Source organism: Anas acuta, chromosome 13, assembly GCF_963932015.1.
Source record: "Anas acuta chromosome 13, bAnaAcu1.1, whole genome shotgun sequence".
Classification (NCBI taxonomy): Eukaryota; Metazoa; Chordata; class Aves; order Anseriformes; family Anatidae; genus Anas; species Anas acuta.
This window is the reverse complement of record NC_088991.1, coordinates 15386520-15404962: the sequence shown is the minus strand read 5'-3', so window position 1 is coordinate 15404962 and position 18443 is coordinate 15386520. Positions and strand designations below refer to the sequence as shown.

Here is an 18443-nt window from a genome sequence, read left to right as displayed (position 1 = left end):
TTCCACCAACAAGTAGGTACCAAATCCTACCCAAATTCTGTCACTTTACAGAAAGGAATGATAGCTGTCACAGATGGAGGACACCAAAGAAGCACTGGGTACTCTTACCTCTGTGGATGTGATGGGCCATAAAGGAAGCTGTAAGGAGAGCTCTGTTTGGATCAAAACCATCCTTTTGACCTGTACCTCTCCCTCTTTGATAGAGTGCTGGTCCCAAAATGCTTCAAAGAATAGATCAGAAGTGTGTGAAATACTATTTATCTTAATGGACCACAAGTGCTGAAAGCTAGGGATGAAAAATTTAATATCAGATTTGTCAAATATTTCACTTGCTGATAGGATCATTTTAGCAGAAATGACCAATGGCAGTGTGTATCCATCAAATTGAAGGTTTAATATAAAAAATAAATAACAAAGGAGATAGGGCGTTAAGTGGATGATTCATTTATGCATTTTAATTAAAAATCTTGATTGTTTAAATGCAAATGAAGCAAACACAGTAATGCCAATGCGTTGGCATGCTTAAAATCACAGCAGCAGCAGAGATTTGGTTCAGTTGGGCATAAGGATGATAGCAATCTGAGTGAAACATGTGAGAAAGTTTTGCTGTATCTGCAGAAGATATTGCCATCAGCTGTTCCTTCCTCTGCTTCTACCAGCAGGAACAGCAGTCATCTGAAGAAAATTAGAGCTCATGCTTCAGCCAAGCTGTTAGTGGACAGTGAGTGATCTGTTAAACTAGGAAGATTTACTGAAGGGCACATGTCAATATTCAAAAATCTCTAGATCTGAACAAGGCAAGATTAAACTATTCTGCCTATGCTAGGAGAAGTGGCATACATATACTTCAGATTATCTTTGCCCTTGAATTTCAAAGCTCGACTGCCATTTTATGTAAAATAAGTTCTGTTTACTTTTTATAGATTTTATACGAAAGAATAAGACAGCACGTACAGAAATCAAGCAAGCATGTTACAGAGCTAATGCACCCAGGCTTTGCTAAGCCAATTAAGCAATCAAATCAAGGTCACAGCTGAGATGGACTCAATAGATCAATGAGATTGAATGGCCAAAATTAATACCCAAGGAAATTAAATCAAAAGGATAAGGCTGGGACTGAATTTGTTTGGTTGGTCTTGGATATTTATGGAAAAGCTGTTTTCCTTTCAGTCTAAAGTTGCAGCCAGAATTTGGCTCAAAGCATATGTGTCTGTCCAGCAAAAGGTACAAGTACTCAAAGGATGTTTGTGTTCACCAGGTGTAAGGTCTGTGCTGGTCCTTCCCAAGTGACACGCTGTAAAGCAAAGGGTGATCCTGACCTGTTTTATTTAAGGAGGAGGTATAATATCCATAATGTTGGCAGCAGCTCTGCTTCATGACTTTTTTCTTAAAACCCACTGTTGTAACAAGTTATTAGCCTGCTGTTCTGATTTACTCCTTCTAACACAGAGAAAATCTTTCCATAGAAGTGACACAGATGACAGCCAAATCAAGCAATAACAGCTTTGGGGAAAAAAATAATAAATCCAGAAGAATCTCCCTAATTATATGCAAGATTTGCAGAGTTTGGTGTTTACTTTTAGGGACCTGTATGTAGTGCTGTTTCTCCATTATAGAGTGCAAATATGCAAGTGTGTGTTTGAGATAAGGCAGTATCGTCCTGGTATAATGAAAAAGAAATGAAAGGAAAGAGTTCAAAATGCTTTATTTTTTGGAATCCTTCACTTGTGGTATTGACAGAAACCGCAGCAAAAGTTTCAGGTTGCATGCAATTTATAGTCAGAAAAGGGAAAAGCTTTATGTCCAGAAGCTGTCCGTACAGGCTGGAAATGAGCGTTCTTCTTCCCATCAAGGTCTTCACTTCTTTAAGAGTCCTACTCATGATGATTAGGACCAGATTTTCCTACAGATTATTCTGGAAGAATCTTGAGCCATGTGGCCACCAGGATAAGTGCTCACCATCACTAGCAATACCTGCTAGTCTAGTTGCAGGTTGCGTGGAAAAAAAAAGAGTTGGAGGGCAGGCTATAAAAACCAGTCTTTACTTTCGGGCTTAATGAAAAAATTAAGTGGACACTGCAGTAAAATACTTGAAAAATAAATTATTTCTCTATGAGTCCTTTCATGGTAATTACTTCCTCACCCTACCTTAGGCAACTAATGCAGGTAAATATCCTGCCAAAAGAAAAATGCCTCATTTATTATTCTGTCAGGCTAAATTTCCTTCATAGAGGTTTTTCTTGGTCCAACTGAAACTGTTTGCAAGAAAAATTTTCTCTTGAACATAGGCTGAGCAACCCTAAGTCCAGAGAACTGGTCTGTGAGACGTGGGACTGCTATTCCCCTTCAGCAGGAGGGAAGCCCAGAGTGGGGGGCATGTGGAGCCTCTCCTCCCCTCACCACATGCTTCATCAGCAGGAATTAATTATCGACTCACCAGGTCGCACCAGCCATCTGCCACAAACAGCCACGTCAGGGACACTGGCTGAGATGTGACGGAAGGGCACATATGAGAGTTGGGCTTTTAACTGAAGCTGGGAGAGGGAGAGAAAATGAATTTTTTTGCTGGTTGGCTTGCATATCCCCTTGGATTTGTGAAGCCTGAAGCCTGGTTGCTGACCGTCTGTGCTACAGCTCGGCACAGAGTATGCCAGTGGCTGCTGAAACAACTTGTGTGCACGGCTATCACCCAGCGTGAGGAGCGGGCTGCGGAGCCAGGCCTTCTGTTTTGGCAAAACCCAACAACACTGCTGAATTAAAGACATAATGGAGATTTTTGGCAAAATTGCAACACAGCTGCCCAAGGTCATCTCCAGTGAAAGTAGCTGAGGAGGTTTACACAGAAGATGTTAATTGGATTTTCGTGTTCTCTTTAGAAAGGTTCAGAGCTATCAGATCTCACCATGCGACATGCTGCATGAATATGTCCAATGATATTGTGAGCTGATTATTGTTCAGTCTTAACGGCTTTCCATCTCCGTAACAACGGTATTAGCATTAATATTGTGCCCAAGGCTCTGAATATGGATACTAATGGAACTCAATCAGCTCTTAAAGAACAAAGGATCCCTTTTATATGGCACCCTGTGACAGTCAGAGGATTGGATTAGCAACTTGTCAATCCTTTGTTTTGCAGCTTTTTTTTTTTTTTTTGATGCTTTCTGAAATACACGGATAGTATGTAGAATTACATTATCTGAAAAATTAATACAAAACAGTGAAAGCTATGTACTATTCCCTCCTGACCTGATTATTGTCGATTATTTAACTAAGTAGCCAGCATACCCCCTAATTTAAGTACTGAATTCCTACAACACAAAATGCTATCTTTTCTCATAAAAGAAGCCCAAGAAAGAACAAGCTCAATTGCCAATTATGCTTCTTCCATGAAATCTCTTCTATCCCCTTCAGGATAGGTTTGGGTAAAAATATAATTGCAGTGGATAAGGAAGCTTAAGAAAAGACATACACGAAAAAATGCTATGTGTTGGCATCTGATTGATCCATTTGAAAGGAAGAGAAGGAGAATTTGACGAGATGGTAAGGAGCTCATGGTTTGTTTCGAAGGAACCTGGCATTTTTAACCTCTACAGGGTGCTGAGCTATAATTAAGAACGGCAAGTCAGTGAAAAATCTATTTAAACTCCTGACAGCTTTTCTAGATTAGTGTTTTTGACATCTACATTCACTCTAGCAAATCACTAATGTGATTTTTTTTCAAAATTATATTTTTATTAGCTCTCTGCATATAATAACAAAGTGAAAATGATGTTACAGCCTGGACAGGTCTTTAACTCAAAAGCTCAGTACTTGCAGTGTGCTTAATTAGCTGCCTGATTATTGTTTTATTCTGAAAGAAGTTTTGTAAATGTGTTTTCAGCTATAAAGCATCTTTAAAGTGAAAGCAACTGTTTGATTCTGTTAGTTGGTGAAAACTATAGCAAGCTCTGGATAACAAAGCACTGTGATTAATTCATGTCAAGATATTCATCTCTGCTTTATTTTTTTTTTCCCCAAAATGATTGAATTACTGAATAACAAAGCAAATATTTGGATAAACATTGAGTTACATAAGTCTTTCCCATTAATAATTATTCCACGAGGGAAGAATAAAGCTCAGGCCTTCTAACTTGGATATAGGTACAATATTTTGAAGCACATCAACAGTATTCCTCAAACTGTGAAGATCTTGCAATAACATTTAAGTCAGATGCACTGTGAATGTGTTGGTTTTAATTTGATAGCAAAGAAATACCATCATTAATTAGAATGCTTTCAGATTAGTGTTTGTGTTGCATAATTCAACATTTGCCAAAGTTCAGGAAAGATATGCACTAAGTAGAAATTATTACTTTGATAATGCTGCTACATTTCCTCTCCTTATTTTTAATATGGCTTTTTAATTTGGGTAATGAGTATATATCACTAATCATTTTGAAAGCCTATTACCAACACCAACCAATCCGTCAACTTGAGTTAATAATTTACTTTATTATAAAAATTGGAACTGGACACAGCTGTGGAGGACTGAAGCAGAGAAAAGAAAAGAAAGCCTCCTTAGCAGATAACCTATTTTCCTCTGTGCACGAAATGCCCCTTGTTCTGCTGGGACTTGTTTCCCCACTGCTGGAACTCCATCAGTGGCCATTAAACTCCTGATCAAGGCACATTCCACTGCAGGGCATTTGGAAATTAAATGCTCAAGGAATTAGAGGAAGATGGTCTTCTCCCGTACTTAATTTTCCTGTGTATTATTAGTCGCTGCCTCTGCACTGCTAATGCCCTACTCCCACTGTGTAGGCATGAGCTGGCAAGGTCATTTATTTTTGAACGTGTTTACTGGAAAAATGCAGTTGCATCTGAATGATTGTTTTGGGAAAAATAAAAATCTTTGGATGAGTCATAAGAGAAGAAAAAAGGTCATTTGAGAAGATTTCAGTAAGAGAAGAAATTGATAAAGAATATGGAAATGCATTCTAATTAGAATGAAAAGTTTGAAGACTGCACCCTGTAGTGAAATTAGTGTCTGCAGCAGACAATGCTCCTCATTAACAAACCGGGACCTCACTTTTATTACACTTAAACCAAGATTCTTCACTGTGTTCTACCACTTAAAAATATGCATCAGTGACCACAATGCTCATGCCAGTGGTTATTCTTAACCCTCTGCATTCATGAGCAGGTTGAAACTTTGAAAGAAGCACAAGTTGGAAGAGAGATGCCACAGAGATATGGAGTATGTTATGCTGAAATTGAATCTTCCTTTGAATGGTGGAAGAATAATAAGAACCCTGCCTACTGAATCATGTTAAACTGCAGCATTTATTTATTTTTAGTACAGTTTTATCTGGTGACAATGTAGTCATTATAGCCTTTTGTTGTTAAGGTGTGTGCATACTTCTATTTGAAAACCTTTGCATAAAAAATGCATGAACAGTAAAGCTTTTAAAACCAACCTACTCCAATCACAGTTCCAGTTCCCCCCAAATTTTGATATTTTTTCATGACTATAGGTCATTTTATAGGAAGTAGAGAGAGCAAAGAAGAAAAAAAAAAAAAAAAAAAAAAAAAGGAATGAGCAGACTTTCCAAGAAATAGAAATTAGAAGTATTTTCTTTAATAAGATCTTGCTTTGAGATGCAGCTGAGAGATTGCTGGCAGGAATTGTGGTCCTTTTCTTCTCTGCAGCTTCCACCCCTTGTATTTCCCTTCCCTCACCTCGTGCTCCAGGCCCAGCAGATGAGTCAGCCTCAGTCAGGCCAACATGCCCTGGAAGTGGAGAACTCTTTGCAGACAATCCAGGCAGCCCAGGTGATGCAAAACTAAGTACAGAACAAACCTGACATGTTCCAAGTCAATGAAATACCTTTTCAGACCTCCCAGGGAAAAAAATCCACCAAAAACCAACTATTTGCACACAGAAAGTTTAAAGAAAAAAAAAAATACAAATTGTCATTTTGCAATGGAAAAGAATTTCCCTGAAATAAACCGAGCAGCACTTTATCACTGCATGAAGCCCATGTGCTGAGAAAGCAGAAGCTGGGTCTCCAGCAGCTGAGGCAGCCCCATCAGTCCCAGTGCCTGCCTGTGCCTCTCAGCTCACCTGTCCCTATGCTGCTTGAGACGTGCTGGGAGCCACAGCACCACTCGAGTCACAGGGTGTGCTGGAGTTGGCCACTGCTGGCCTTGCAGAGCTGCTGTGGCATTTTGGCAGGGCTACTCTGTGGGCAGGAGGCTCGATTCCCCCAGTGCACCTGTGTTTCCACCCACCTGCAGCTTGCAGCAAGCACAACATGTCTCTGACAGAGATAAAACCTGACTCGCATATCAAGAGAAGGCTACTTTTATTTACTCCTTTAGTCTCATGAAAGAAAAGGGGGAGCTGAGCGTGTAGATAAAGGTAATAAACAACTCCAAGCTCCAGTAGCATCTGAAATGATTCTGCTGTTTATGGTTTCTTTTGGCTACAAGTAATTCCGTGTCTGTTAAATAGCCAGTGGCGCCTTCCTACTGATAGGACCAAATCCCAGCACAGAGCCATCGCCACAGGCAGGAGGATGACAAACAGGAGGCACAACAGGTACAAGGCAGAAATCCGTCTTAAATTCACTTGACTCGTCTGCTGTTTTATGGGCCTTGTTCTCCTCACTCACACACTTGTATTCCACTGGTGTCAGTACAGCAACTTCAGTGAAGTCCTCCTGTGTAAGAGCACTTCAGACCCTCCAGACACAGAAGAAAAATACTTTTCATGCCATGGCAGAGCCTGACTTCACACACACACATGCATTCACACACACACACAAACCCCATCCTCACAGCTCCAGGTTTTATTCTTGTTGTGTAGCACCATTATAAGCTATTGGAGTAGATGTTTTTAACCAATTAGTTATTTTCCCTACTTGCTTTGGCAAGGGAGCTGCAAGAAGTTCAGCTGCTGAAGTGCTCTGAGCTCCATGCCACCACCTGGGCTGCACCAGCCTCTGTGGGCAGGATCGGGCTGGGGCAGGTGGGCTCACGCTGTGGGGATGGAGTGGGGGGTGCTGGAGAGCTGCAGCTAATTACAGTCAAAAATCATAACTTTAGACAACTCTAATGTTTGCAGCTGGAAAGACTTAAAAGCTATTTGCTTCTAATCTCCCTCTGACAATCAATGAATTGAACAGTAAATGTTATTAGACTAATTTACTGTTCATCAAGAGTAAGAAATGAATAGAATAATTTACTATTCATACATCCAACTGTGTGACATGTGTACAGATCAGTTTGAAATAAAAAGCAACATTAGGGTTCCAGTTCTCCTTCCATACCTTTTTTTCTAATTTCGATTTATCTCCATTCTCATCTGTCAAGTTGCTCTGGCTCTGCCCCAGTGACAGAATGACCACATCTGTTTGGGTACACATCTGCGTAGAATAATTTGCCACCTACCTAACCAACTCAGCAATTTCCAAAGGGGGGAGCAGTAACAAACTGCACAGCTGTAAAGGAGACACCTGCTAATTCTAACTGTCCTTTGTGGGAGGCATTTATGTCCAGTTTTGGGGCAGCTTTTGTGAGGATGCTACAGCTGTGCTCCATCTTTCTGCTGAGGAAAGCCTGGTTATTTGGGCATTTGGAGTATACAATGAGGCAATTGGATAAATTGCCCTTTCCAGGCCAGAACTGGGATAGCATTAGGCATTTAGAAATGCTGAAGACCTGCATTTCTTACAGAATCTGGCTATATTAATGTGTAGAAAAAACAGACCTATAGCATCTTTGGTTAAATGGTCTCTGTAAGGCAAGAATACCAATCACTCTCTGGATGCCACAGACCAGCACAAGGAAAGCACATGGAAAACTGCGGTCTAAAATGACTGAAACCGAGGTTCTCAGTGGAGTTCATCTCACTGGATGGCATGAATGCTGTTCTTCTCAGTGATGGTTTTGTGGGTTAAAATTCTTGGCTTCCTGGCTCCTGTAAGAGGTGTGGCAGCCCTTGTGGCTTTATCTCCCTACCCAGCACAGCACCAATGTCCTGCATATTAACTCCTCTTAGCTAAACTCACTTTTTTTTCTGCAAGTTGCACCAAAAAGAAGCAGTTTTTCACTTCAGAGGAAATAGCTGGTAAGTGCACACAGATAACTTCTCACTTCAGCTGCATAGGCTTTCCAGCACCTCAAGAGATCCCACAGTTTTTGTTTTGATAAACAAGATGCCATCCACCATCTGCCATCTCCCATTGCCTCTGTCAGGAAGTGCAGTTTGGAGAATTCTTCCAACTGGAAGAGCCTCAGCTGTCTCTGCACTTCAACACTATCGTTTCTTGTAATCTTTAAAGATCTGTCCACAAGCTCTGAAATGTTAGTATTGAAAAGCAAATCAGAGGGGAAAAAAAAAAAAAAAACAACCTTGAAGATTTAGGGTAGATTTTGATTTTGATTTTAAAACTAGAAAAAAATACCAGCAACAAAGCAGAAAGTACAGTTTTATCTTTTTTTTTTTTCCCCAGTTCTGAGCTGCATGCTTTTTAACTAGGCCTGACAGTCAGGCTCACTTTTGTCCTTCTCACACAACAGCACCAGTCAGAGAGATCCCACCAGCCAAATGCCGCTTCAAATCTCCCAAGCAACCCTTTTTTCAGAATGTCTCCTTTCATACATATGAAATGTAAGAAGAACTCAGGAAGTTCCTCAGATGAAAGCTTTCCTTCCAAGTTGTCACCTTTGAAGAAGAGCCCCAATGCCAGATGTTCTAGTGGAATTTGCCATTTTTGTGACTAGCAATAGGGATGGAATGCAATTTCCAAGCCATACTTCATCTGGAGCATGCCACATAGAGCCTGGGTTCATCTGGGGCCATACATCTTGCAGGACCATTCACACAGCTGACCCCCATGTAGGCAATTTGCAGACTCTGAGCCAGGTGAGATTATTTGCAGTATAGATTCAGCTGGTGGCAGCACAATTGTTATGAGAGTGCCATTACTGTTACAGTGTTAACATGAAATTGTGCCAAAGGCTGGCTGTGATCACACAAATAGTTCATGGAGGAACATGGAGATTATGATTACCTAGTACTGTAGTGGAGAAGACACCTGAGAAAAGGTGCTCATGCCCATGGGTTAGAGCACTTGCTGCCAGCAGGGGCACGAGGGCCAGGTGCAGCTCCTGCCCCAGAAGGCAGAAATGTTGGACTGCAGAGCTGACGACTGACTGAGCTGCAGCCAGCTCCGATCTCTGCTATGCAATGTTTAAAAAATAGAATCAACACATCAAATGATGTGTCATGTAAGTTTTCCATGTCAAGGAAAATAGCCCGAGGCCCTTCCTCCCACATTTGCTGCTACAGCAGCCAGACAACCTGGCCCTCAAATTTATTCTGGTCTTTAATCAGGCAAAATCCCTGTGATCTCTGAGGTTGGGCTTCATGGTTTTGGAAAGAGATTATATGGTTTACTAGAAGGAAGGCACTTGCCCACTGTTTTGAGGTCTGCGGTCACTGTGAGAGTCACGCTCATTGTGCACCACCTGCTGAAAAAGTGGAAATGCTCTCATTTGTCCCAGTCATCTCTCTGCAATAAATATCCAGCGTAGCTGCTTCAGAGCCGTTACTCATGCTATGTTTCCTTCTGTATAAATAAAAGTAGATGCAATCTAGCACCCAGATGACCCCAAGTTCTGTTTTCTAGTGCTAGTTTGCTTTATTTTTTCTGCATACTGTGCTGAAGTTTACCTTTCTCCATGGTTATGCTGCCCCAAGAACAAAGGTGGTCCTCCACAGACTAGGCACAGTGAGGCTGTGCAGGGAAAGTGGACACGGTGATACTGCCCTTCCATGCACAGATCATACTTCCTTCCCTTTGCATCTCAGGTAGCTATCTCACAGATTTCCTTTGACTTGGGGCATAGTGAGCCATTGGTTTTGCCTTTAGGCAAATGTGTGTTAGCTGACATAGGCTGTGGTCACTGCCATCTCGAGGCAGAGTAGGACCATCACAGTGCTCACAAATGTTCCCATTTCAGATTCACGGGATTCTGAGCCATGCAGGTCTCTTACAGGGACACACCTTCCAGGAGATATAAACCCAGATAAGAGGTTAGGTTTAAAAATCAAATCCTAAACAGGATTTTAGACCAATGTGCAATTTCACTAGTGGGCAATATGGTTTTCTTGTATATATAATAAACCTCAGTAATCAGAATTGCTGTGAGCTGCCACAATGCATACTCTCCTGTGGTGCAACCCTGGTCGCTCTCACTGATGTGTGCTATTTCTGAACTAAAGCATAAGGTTTATCATCCCTGCTGTTCTACCCTGCAAGCAGGAGTAAAAAAGGTCGACTACTGTGTTCAGGCAGCATCAAATTACTGTAAAACAAGTGAGATACTGCAGCGATATATGGTGAATCTCAGCATCTTCAGTTCTCTTTCAGGCTTGCATTATGAATGGGTCACAAACTGTTGTATTCATAGCAGAAATATAAGCCATCAACTGACCCAGCCCTTCCAAATTAATATTCAGTAAGGATTTGCAAATTAAACCATTTTGTACCTGGGCGTGCCATGGAGTACCTGGAGTGTTTTGTCTGAGCTGTGTAACGGTGAGTTCAGTCTCATAAACCAATTTACAGGCTGATGTAGGGCTTCATATGATAAGAAAAGATGACAGAAAACAGAGGGTAAAAGTGTTACACTGAACTCTGGGCTCAATGTAAGAGAGGAATTAGGTACTTCTGATCAGGTTTTTTTTAGTCTCTCAAATTCAATTGGGAGTTACTCTGTGTCACCCAAACCTGGTCATTCAAAGTCACTAAGGTCTGCCTTTCTTTGTCCTCACTGCTCGCTGCTGGGCATGCCCCAGGCTGCTAATTCAACCAGGCAGTGCTACCTTCATCAGCAAGAACCAGCTCAGGTAACACAAGACCAATATCAGCCCTTCTTCTGTCAGAGAGGACACGAACCTTTATCTTCTCAAGCTGAAAGAGAGTGACTCAATAGATCTGCATCTATAGACTGCAACGCTCTTTTCATCCATCTGTCGAAATGTGTGTACCTGACTGCTTCGGCGGCCACAGATACAGCACTCAGCACAACAGCTGAATCACCTGGGGTTTTGGTCTGTTTTTAATTACTTCCACTGAAATTCAGGCAGCACCAATGATGGGGAGGTGCACCCCACTGGCCCTCTCACCTTTTAGAGGGTGCAAAGGGAATCAGGGAGCTGGCATTCCAAGTCAAGGGTGAGGTGAGAGACACGATGCTGCAAGTTGCATCAGCAAGTTGGTATGGGAGTAAATTAAAGAGTAGGAGCATGGGCTTGTAGCAGCAGGAGAGATGAGGGATTTAAGAGGTGATGGATAAATGCACCTCCTGTTAACCTGCACCTTTTAAGTACCATCCAACCACCCAGCAGAATCCACACTGATGTTGTGGTGCTGTGAAATGCTGTTAGTCCCAATCAGCTGGCAACCCCACAGGTGCCACCAGCCCTGACCTGTGCAAATCGCGGCTTCTGCCGCTCGCAGGCTGATGGAGGTGCCACGAGCAGGAGCAGCGTGCTTCATCTGGCAGGGGCTGGTGGCAAATTGTAAAAGCTCTTCCCATAGAGAGAAAGAAGCTAATTTCTTACTAATTATTTGCCAAACAGCATGTAATTAAATAGTGCAGAACTGTCGACAATGCATCTTTGGGTCTTTAGGCCATATATTTTTCTCTTCGTGGCACACTCCTCCAGTGCTTCAAGGCTACTACACACTGCAGAGCAGCGAAGGAACAGAGTGATAATTGAACAATTAACAAATGATGTCATAAAACAATGTACTTAAAATAAAATGCATAATTAAAATAACTGAACCACAAAAAAGATGCAGCAGCATACAGAAAAAGCACACACACACACACACACAAAAAATCCCTGAGAATAAGCCACATGTAGGAACTGAAATATGCCATTTAAAGGAAAAAAAATAGCACCAGAGTGGTTAAGCAAAAATGTGGAATAAACTAGCAAGCAACAGTGATTTGCAAAAACTATAATAATGTTGCAAAAGAACTATTCTCTGTAGTTAACAAGTTTGGACCATAAAACAGTCCTTTGGTGACTCCCTGCATCATTATTTGCTACCAAGGCACTGCCTTGATGGGCTCATTGGGATCCAGGGATCCAGCGTTAGATCAGTAAGCAGGAAAGCAGAGGTCCCACTGGATTTCCTGCCTGGAGAGCTGTTAGGATCCATGCTAGTTCTTTAAAGAGCAGAGCTGTGTACAGAGCTGCACTCAAAATGACCGTGTTAGGAATATAACTACTTCTGCTACAATTGAGACATTTGCAGGGAAAAAAAAAAAAAAGAAAGTCAAAAGAAAAAAAAATGCGTGCTTGCTTGACTGAGGCTCATTCTAACAAATGCAGTTTTTGAAGAGCTCTGCATGCTGCCTGTGTCTCTGCTCTTGGGAAGGCCAGAGAGGGGACTAAACTGCGGCCGCCTCCGCAAGGACAGACTCCAGCTGCGGCCAGCCCAGCCGGCTGTCGCTGCTGCGGGCACCCTGCACAGAGCCAGAGGGTGTCACCAGGTGCACCCACCTGCATTCACGGTCATTCACAGCACTCAGAGCCCTTTATTCTGGTTTCTCTGCTTTCATTTGACACTTTTTTCTTTTTCTTTCTCTTTTTTTTTTTTTTTTTTTTTTTAACTTGATACACTAGAAGAGATTTTAAACCATGAGGCAGACGTGCTTTCCAAGAATAATTGCTCTTTGGCTGCTGCACAGGAGCTCTGCTCATGCATTTCTGGGAGATACTTGCAGACTGCTAACTGCTCTGGAAGCCTTTCAGCCTTTGCTGCCTGCAAATGGCATTATTAGTCACTAATAGCCTCAGCTCACCATGTTGTCTTTTGGTTAGTTAGCAGCTATTCTGCAAGTCAGAGACAGGGAAAGAGACACATATGTTTAAGCAGGAGCCAACTTCTGATCTGTAAAAAAAAAACCTGGAGGGTTTTCTTAGATCAATCCTACCATTAGCTGAGAAGCAATGGTGAGGGAAATGTGTCAGCATGGGGTGGGGGTGTCCACGCCACCTCCCAGCTGCTGTTTCTGGGACTGGTTCCTGGAGAGGACCCAGAGGATGTTCTCGCAGGCTCTCTGGCCATGGCACAGCTGCTGACACAGGGCTGTGGAACAGGAGGCACAGGGATTTCATGGTGGCAAAAGGAGTGGGGGAAACGATGTGGTGCTTGGACTCAAAAATCCATGGCACCAAATTTCCAGATCTAAATGGCTACCCCTATCAGAGCAGTTAAATGACATATATATACATCTTATTAAAAGTCAAGGGGACTTAATAACAAAATCCTCGGTGTTTTGTTGTTCTTTTCTAAAGGTTAGGTATTGTGTTTGTTGTTTTTTGTTGTTGTTGTTTCATTAAGGTTACTTGCTCACCTGTTTGTTCCTTTTTGGATATTGTAGGATTCTGTTATTTACTGCTCAAGCAATTCCAAGAAGTGCTCTACTGACATTTCACGGTATTTAGTATTGACCAAACACTACATGATAAATCTTTATAATACTCCAGAGAGACCATCAAGGGAGCAGTTACAAATATATACATTGCAGCGTATTGTGTTCTGGGTTAAATGAAATATAAAATCACATCACCATCCTGGGTACTAACTGCTCCATCAGTATTCCATCTCACTCCAGCTGCAGGTATGGCGGTTGCCATTAAGACGTCAACATTTGTCGATTGCCGTGGATGGTAACTGATGGATTGCTCTTTCCCACAGTACGTGGGAAAGAAAATGTGAACCGTGGCAACGTTGGTATCTTGCACCATCCACAGCTCAAACTTTGTGGGCAGCGAGAAGCACCTATACGGAGAGAAAGATGGACAAGCTGGTACTGGCAGTGGCCACACGGTGCTGTCCTGTGTGCTGCGCTGCTGCATTTCCCGCTTCAGGAGATGGAGCATTTCCAGGCCTTCAGAAAGTTCTGGATTAGTTTTGAGCTTTGGGTAATTTATAGCCAAGTTGATTTCACCATCATTAGCTTTTATACGTTCAAACAGGGTTTAATTTTGTTTGGAAGATGCAGACGTGTGTACAGCTAGATAATGCCCTGTTTATTTTACTGACTAATTCATCACTTAAAGTACAGGACTATAGGTTGAGAGACCAAGACTTATGCAGACTCTCATACTCCTAAATCAAACCAATAAAAGTTAAATTCACACTGTTTGCAAGCACTTTATGCAGATGGAAAATGTCACCTTGTCTGAAATACTTTATGGCACAATGCAGAAGCAAAAAGAAATCCCACAGTGAGAGATTAAAAAGCTTCACTAATGCTTAGCTGGGAGGCACGCGGTTCTGTGCTGCCTCCTCCCTGTGTGACGGGGAGGTTTTCCTGTGAAGCAGCATCCCCTCGGGTGATGCTCTGTGCACAAACCCACCATGGTGCCTCAAGCCCTGTCCCTCCTCCCCAAAAAAAACAACTGGGCTGTTCAACTGGGGCCCTGTGTGCTTCCCCTGGGGTGGGCAACTGCCATGGGGAGAGTAAGGTGGTGGCTCTGTGGGATCCCACGAACCCTGGTGCTGTGACACCCGCTTGGGCACGATCCAGCCCATCTTGTGCCTATTTATGCAGCTCTGTCAGGCTCAGCAGTCACAAGATGCTGGGCCTGCTGCATTGGTTGAGGCTGGTGTCCCAGGCTGGGGCTGCACTTTGTCTCGTGGTTCATGGGACCAAGGTGTGGAGAAGACTCTGAAGCTGATGGTTATGCCATGTAAGCTTAGTTTTCAAGGGTCTTCTAGCCATTTCTGTGCTGTCTCCTGCTACCTGAGATAGAGCCAAGACAGTGCTGCAAACATGGAAGGAAACTAACTTTTTAAAAAGCAGCTTTAATATATCATAGAGGACACATCCCAACAGAAAGCACTGGGGAGCCGTGGGACAAGCTGCTGCAGGGGGCTGGCCACAGCCAGAGCCCTGGCTTCAGGCTGCTAGCTGGGCATAGGGCAAACATGGAGCCACCAGGAATCAGCGTGCCGAGACCCATGGAGCTGTGTGGAGCTGTGCTTAAAAGCAAAACCAACAGTCTCAAAAGCCTGATTCCCAGGCAACTCCTTCCCTCCGACATTGGGGGGAGATGCCACCCATCAGGCACAGCCGAAAGATCAGGAGCCAGCCTGGTTTCTGCTGCAAACTTTACAAAGCTTTCCTACAATGTTTTCATCCTTCTCCCTTCCGAAAGACAAAGGGGTGCCTCGCTCCCCCTGCTCCAGCAGCTCTGCCGACTGCGGACGGAACATTAAATGCTCTGAAAGCATTTTTACAGTGGGGAAGCAGAGACTCTGCAAACAGCTAATGGGTGTATTTCAATTCCCTATTAATTGCATATTTATTACTCAGCTGCTGCAAGGAAACGTCATGTTAGGTTGATTAAAGCTTTGCAAGCTGTACAGTAAATATTTTAAACAAAAAAGGTTTTGATCTCAGTTGCTGTAGGGAAGGGTGGGGGAAAGCTGCCATTAGAGTTGCTATAATTAGCAGGCTCCATTACAGACAGTGTTTCCCACAGGCTCTGCAACATGCTCCGTGTGTGTCTGTCTGCATGTATTGAGGCAGAATATCATTTTATGTATATGTATATATATAAATCGTATATATTTTTATATTTTTATATTGTGTGAGGAAAAAATGAGGAAAAGAGAAAGCCTATGTTGCTATCTTGTGTCTTGTTAACATGCAAGATGAAAGACATATTCAAAAGGGAGAAAAGAGGAGTTACGTGTACTGATGGGAGTTTGGGGGTAGATGACCAGCCCGCAAGCCCTAGCTGCCCACATAAAGTGTGTCTGATTAATTAAGCCCTTGCCTGTACACGCTTCTGTTACTAAACGCCAAGTCTCTGCACATATGCTTGTGGTCTCCCTTGCTTCATGGTGTCAGTCAGGGACCGCACATGCAGGCAGATCACACTGGGCAAGCCTTTGTGAACGTCACCTGGATGCGGGGTAGCGATGACCAGCCACAGAAATGCCAAGCTTTCTCTCCTGCCCATCTGCGTGATGCTGTCAACATATCACAACAGCAGTGATACAAGAGAAAAAGCAGCCTGTATTTCTGGCACGCTGCATCATCTTCATCGCTCACCGCCAGCCCCCACTTACCTCCTGCACAAGAGGCTGCAAAACCCCCAGGCAATGTCACATCTCCAGGTGCGATGTGTGGCCAGCAGTTTTGTTCTTTGCTCACCCCTGTGGTGCTGAGGCTCCGGTGCTGGCCCCAGCACTGCTCCCTCAGCCTGCCAGCACAGGACCATGTCTCCTCTCCCCTGCTCCTTGTGCTTTTCTCTTCTTGACATTTGACATGAATTAGAGGAGACATCAGTCATGCCCGGCCCAATAACCGTGGATACCTGCCACGGGACAGGAGAAGCTAAAGTGATGCTAGTGCAGGACCGACAGCTCTAACTACTGAGCCTGGGGATGTGCAGCTCCGAGGAGGCAAAGGCACACCAGAGGGGTGTTGCTGGTGGGGATCAAACTGCCCAAACTCAGCCCCAGGGCTGGAAGACCAGCTCTGACACAAACCAGTGCTGAGTGGCATTTTTTGGCTGAAAGGATAAAATCCCTTAAGGGTCCATACACCCTTCAGGGCACAAATGCACAACTGTCTTCGAATCTGCTTGCTGTAATCCCCAAACCAGATAGCAGCGGCTCCCAAATGCAGGAATGGGAGGTGCACGGGTCTCTGACTCTATGCAGAGGCAAGCCTTTAGCTTTTAGGTTGAGTTAACAAGTTCTTGGTCATAAAATGCAGGCCAGCAAATACAGAGTAATTTATTTTTTTGTGTAGCCCTTAGAGCAGTCATGGTGCTCTGTATTCCCAAGTTGTTGCCCCAGAGTTTGTAGCTGCTATAGGCAAACCAATGGGCAATTTTCAGGAGCAAAATCTGTTGTTGTCAAGTCTTAGGAGTTTATTAAGCTGCAATATTTGGCTTGGCTCATTTCCTACAGCGGCTCCCTCTTGGAGCTGTGTGATTGCAAGGGATGCAGCAGTTATTAACAGTAAAACAAGTTTCAATCTCTTATGACTGCACATGAAGGCTCAGAACTGTGAACCTTCAAAGGCACAAAATACAGAAGGCAAAACCAGAAATTATTCAGAATTTATTTTTTCAAGTAGGTTTTTGAAACCCGTTTCAAAATTCAAGGGACCTCATGTCTGATTTTTGAAACAAACGTTAGCAATGCTCAAACTAAATGAGCCATATTTACATCTCACTGATTTCTGTGAATGAAAGGGTGGCAGCGAGGTGGGGGGACACGACTGCGTTTGGCAAGTCCCAGTGCAGAGAAAAGAAATTAAATAAACAAAGCAGGAGCAGAGTACTTTCAAAAAGAATCAAACAGCATGGACCATTAATGTTTCAAGAGATAGGAGCTGTATGTGAGCCAACCATCCCCAAGATATTTATTCCCTATCTTTAAAATAGGGAATTGCATTAGAACAGGTAGAATCTTTCAAAGCAGGGAAAATTTTTAAGGGCACTCACTACCCTTTAAAGAAGACTTCAAAAACCATCTCCAGCATTGAGCTGAATAAGTTGGAGAGATTTGTAGGTTATAGCAAGGGAGAGTGATGGGAATACATGTGGATCAAGCTGGTTACTGCAGTAAACAAACCTCCCCCAAACTAGCAGTGAGTGCTCCAGCTCAAGAATGAATGGCCTCTTATCTAGAAATAGGTATTAAAGTAAGCCAAGAAGCTGGGTAAACACCAGCCAACAGCTATAAACTATTGTTAGGGAAAGGTGAAAGCCAACTAGCCTTGGCCACTGGGTTGGTGAGGAAGAACATAGCTAGACACTCAGTTCTTCATAGACTGAGATGTAGCCTTGAGGAAGCTAACCCCTGAAGGCTTTGAAATTAAAAATGATGAAAAAGAAGAAGTTTTCATTACAAAGGAGGACAGCATAACACAGCTATAGAGGCAGAGCTTCAAACAGTGCTGCTTTAAATCTGTGACAAAGCCAGCAACTGCACGGGAAGAAAGCAAATCCACGCTTCTATTCATCCTGTACCATCAAGGGCAACATGCAGCTCAGCTTTCTGTGCATCCCGGCCGGTTTGTGAGAATGAACTATTTTATCTCAAGGAAAGAGACATTATCATTAATTGACTTGCATAGTGCTTTACACTAATAGCCGGGTGCTGTAAAACAGAGATACTGTAATCATGCCAAGAGTTTGAAAATTAGCAAAAGTAGCTGGGCTTTATTCCCCCTTCCCCCAAAATGTACATGCTCCACCTGGCAGGTGGTGGGCAGGCATCATCCCAGGGTCTTCGCAGCCCACCCAGCTGCAGCCAGCGCCATGTGCCTTGCACACCTGGAGCTGCATCCCAGTAAGCCTCTGGCCCAGTTGGGTGCCTATAGCTGGCAGAAGGGTTGGAGGGGGG

At 43.2% G+C, this 18443-nt stretch overlaps 1 long non-coding RNA gene across 1 annotated transcript in view; it reads right to left on the bottom strand.

Moving 5' to 3' along the window:
• Window positions 1–9475: 9475 nt before the first annotated feature.
• The window catches only part of LOC137863767 (uncharacterized), a 58838-nt gene continuing 49870 nt past the window's right edge, over window positions 9476–18443 (bottom strand). The window contains exon 5 of the long non-coding RNA XR_011101131.1: window positions 9476–13850. This is a non-coding gene — a long non-coding RNA (uncharacterized lncRNA). The remainder of the gene's footprint in view (window positions 13851–18443) is intronic.